This window comes from Fundulus heteroclitus, chromosome 12, assembly GCF_011125445.2.
Source record: "Fundulus heteroclitus isolate FHET01 chromosome 12, MU-UCD_Fhet_4.1, whole genome shotgun sequence".
Lineage (NCBI taxonomy): Eukaryota > Metazoa > Chordata > Actinopteri > Cyprinodontiformes > Fundulidae > Fundulus > Fundulus heteroclitus.
The window spans coordinates 16,195,480-16,199,877 of record NC_046372.1 but is presented as its reverse complement, the minus strand read 5'-3'; positions in this window follow the sequence as shown (position 1 = coordinate 16,199,877).

The window sequence follows — 4,398 nt, the reverse complement described above, 5'->3', positions numbered from 1 at the left end:
CTTGCCTTTCTGAATGAGGCTGCTGCGCATGCGTGATTACCTTCCAAACTGACAACAGTAAAACCGTGACAACCTGCTTTTTTTTTTTTTTTTTTTTTTTTTGTTACTGGGTTTGTATTGTGGCTATAGCTTTAAAACAGACGATCGTAATAATGTTGAACCTATACGTGACGAAAAAAAATGTTTTGTCAATCTCTAATAATAGATAAATAAATCACTGTCCCGGGTTCATGACGTACTGTACTGACCAATGACTTTGTTTAATGCTGCCATCTAGTGGCGACATGTGGTATGTACATTTCATCCAGTGCATGTAATAACGATTTATAACCCTGGTTGCTTCTAATGCTTCAAACGTCAGAAATGCAATGGAATGAAAAACTGCAATTTTACAGTTTTATCTACACGGTCCAATCTTGACCATTAAAATAATACCTACACAACAGAAGTTGTAATCTTTGGACCAAATAAACTTCTTAATCGCTTCATCTGGATGGCATTAAATTGGCCTCTAGTAATAAAGTAAAAAAACTTAGGTTTTATTTTTAACCAAGACAAGTCATTTAAATACCATATTAAACAGATTTTTAGGGTTTCCCTTTTTTAACCTCTGGAATATTGCAAAAATTAGAAATATTCTGTCCACGAGTGATGTTGAAAAACTAGTCCATGCATTTGTTACTTCAAGGCTGGACTATTGTAATTCTTTACAATCAGGAAGTCCAGAAAATGCAGTTCGAAGCCTTCAGCTGATCCAAAACGCTGCAGCAAGAGTTCTGATGAACACTGAAAAGAGGGATCATATTTATCCAGTTTTAGCTTCTCTTCATTGGCTTCCTGTTAAATCAAGAAGCTAATTTAAAATTCTCCTCCCACGAAGCCCCTAATAATCAATCTCCATCATATATCAGAGCTCTGATTACCCCATATGCTCCCAACAGAGCACTTCGCTCTCAGACTGCAGGTCTGCTGGTGGTTCCTAGAGTCTCTGAAAGTAGAATGGGAGGTAGATCCTTTAGCTATCAGGCTCCTCTCCTGTGGAACAAACTCCCAGTTTTGGTCCGTGAGGCAGACACCCTGTCTAGTTTTAAGACCAGTTTAAAACTTTCTTTTCTGACAAACTTTACTGTTAGAGTAGTTCATGTTACCCTGAGCTACCTCTATAGTTATGCTGCTATAGGCTTAGGCTACTGGAGGACACCATGTCTATTTCTCTCACTCTGCTGAGTTCTCCTACTGTTCTCCAATTTGCATTGCTTTTTAATTTTTGTTTTGTCTTTTTTTCTCTTTATAGTAGGCACATCTGGTCTGGCGTTCTGTTAGTTGAGACATCATCCAGGGGATGCAGATCATTCTCTATTACCATATAACATAGAAAGGTTTCCTGGATCAATGTGTGCTTCTGTGCTTTCTGTGTCTCTGCTCTGTCTTCTCTAACCCCCAGTGGGTCGAGGCAGATGACCGTTCACACTGAGCCTTGTTCTGGTTCTGCTGGAGTTTTTCCCTCCACTGTCGCTTCATGCATGCTCAGTATGAGGGATTGCTGCAAAGCCATCAACAATGCAGACGACTCTCCCTGCGGCTCTACGCTCTTCCATGACGGGCGAATGCTGCTTGTCAAGACTCAATACAGTCTCCTGGGTTTCCTTAGATAGAAAACTTTTTGACCAATCTGTATCATTTGATTGAATTTGACTTTATAAAGTGCCTTGAGATGACATGTGCTGTGAATTGGCGTTATACAAATAAGATTGAATTGAATTTAATTAATTTTAAACTTTGAATAACTATTATATTTGGACTGAAAAAGGAAGAAAAAAAAATTTGGCGGCGCCAATAATACAACAAATTTTAACCTAATCAAGAAAATTTAATCAGGTCCTTACTCTGAATGTATTGCTCTGCTGCATATCTAGAAAGGTAGGTTTATATATGTTGGCTTCCCAAGTAAAGATGTGCAAAACGCCTTTAAGGGCATTCTTTTATTGCAATGGCATTAATCGCACCCAGAAAAATACCACCTTTAATGTCAGTACATTTATTCTGTGAGGTAATGAAATAACAATCTTTCGTAAAATGACTCTAATTAATAACTATTCTAATCTTAAATGTGATTTCATCAGCTGTCAGCAGAAAATCATAACAATTAACACACATAAAGGCTTGAAAGCCTCAGTGTCTGTGTTTGATTATGCAGTTTAACATGTACCAAGAGATTTTCTCCAGCGTTCAACATAAAATAAAATATGTTTTTATAATGGAGACTTTAAGATTTGAACTTTTACATGTTTTATGTTGTTACTTTTAATGCCAATATTTCATGTTTACTTGGAATAAATATGTACTATGGTATGGATACAATTGTGTTTTTTTCCCCCCTGCAAAGGTTAAGTTTTGTGTCATATCACTGGGACTGCACAAGTAGATAATATGCAACACTAGTAGGAGTTGGTTAAAAATCAACACTCTTTGGAGTAATTTCATAATCGACATAGTGTAAAGTAGGTTTAACACTGGAAAAGTTATTTCCTAACACTTAACTCTTTAGTGTTAAATGTGAGTAACACTATGGGTGTTACTTCTTACATAGTGTAAAACTTGATTGACACTTCTTAGTGTAGTGTAGTGTAAAATATTACCTCTTACAAGAGTAAAATTGACTCTGGAAATTTAACTCTGTGTTCAGTGTACATTTTACACTCTGTAGATAGGGACCATATGTTCACTGAGGTAGTGTTAAAATAAACTCTTTAAGTGTTATATGTACACTGGCGATTTTACTGTGCTCCCTATGTGTTCACTTAGTGAATTGATTTACTGAAAAAATATTCAAATTCATCTAATAGGACTGTTTTTAAAAAACTACAATTTTAGTTCTGTTTTAAGGTTTTAAAAAAAATTACGATTTGTTTTTTCTTGCAAATTAGTGAAATTAATTTAAATATTTTTGTATGGAAATGTACCCCTCCATGGCCAATAATTCATTTTCTTCATTTTACAATGGCTCTAATAATGTTTTGGGGAGGGAAATGACAGGAATAGTGTCATAATATTAGGTATACTAGAATACGAAAAAACAGTGGAGATGGTTGTGGACTTCAGGAAGAACTCAGCTCCAGCTACCCCCATCACCCTCTGTGACTCCACTATTGACACAGTGGAGTCTTTCCGCTTCCTGGGAACTATCATCTCCCAGGACCTAAAGTGGGAGCTGAACATCAAGTCCCTCACCAAGAAAGCCCAGCAGAGGATGTACTTCCTGCGGCAGCTGAAGAAATTCAACCTGCCAAGGACAATGATGGTGCACTTCTACTCCTCCATCATTGAGTCCATCCTCACCTCCTCCATCACCATCTGGTACGCTGGTGCCACCGCTAAGGACAAGAGCAGACTGCAGCGTGTCATCCGGTCTGCAGAGAAGGTGATTGGCTGCAATCTTCCATCTCTCCAGGACCTGTACGCCTCCAGGACTCTGAGGCGTGCAGGGAAGATTGTGGCTGATCCCTCGCACCCCAGTCACAGATTATTTCAGTCACTTCCCTCTGGCAGGAGGCTGCGGTCCATCAGGACCAAAACCTCACACCACAAAAACATTTTTTTCCTATCTGCTACCGGCCTCATGAACAAGGCCAAGAGCCGCCTGTGACTCTGGACACTGTCTCTCTCCCCCGTTCAGGACTTACAAGCTTCTGCGTTACATTAACGCACAGTCTACTGAAAGTATATTATTTCTGTATATATATTGATTTTATTCAATTTTACTTTATTTTATTGTATTCTTATTTCTGTCTGCACCATCATCACCAAGTCAAATTCCTTGTATGTGCAAACCTACTTGGCGATTAAACTTGATTCTGATTCTGATATAGAAAATTTTGAGGAAAAAGTCATTAAAGAGGGTCGCAAGCTGAAAGGTTTTGGAACCCCCCCATGTAATAGCTAAAAAAATATATACATTTTTATTATGCCAACACTTTCCTGATATCAACAACCTGGTTGATGTCTAGACGTAATTTCAAATGAGAATCTCTCAAAATTAAGGCTTAAAAATTGCTTTTCACAGACCCACATCATCCTTTCTAGCTGAGGTTGAACTATTTTACAAAGACAAATGCGCAAAGCTGTTATATCCCAGAGGAGTTGGAACGGTGAATGCAGAGACCCATGGAGGCTAAATACAAATCCAGGCCACTTTTTTATTATTATTTTCAACTTCTTCACGATTGGCTGCCACATAAAATTAGAATAAAATACTTTTATGTTTGTTGTAAAGGTAAAGGGGTATGAATTATTTTTGCAGGGCACTGCACTTACTTTATTGTGGTTTAGACACTGATCCGTCTTCACGAGTCCTTTCCCAAAACAAAGAAAATAAAACTGAGTCCAAACAGAATCCAA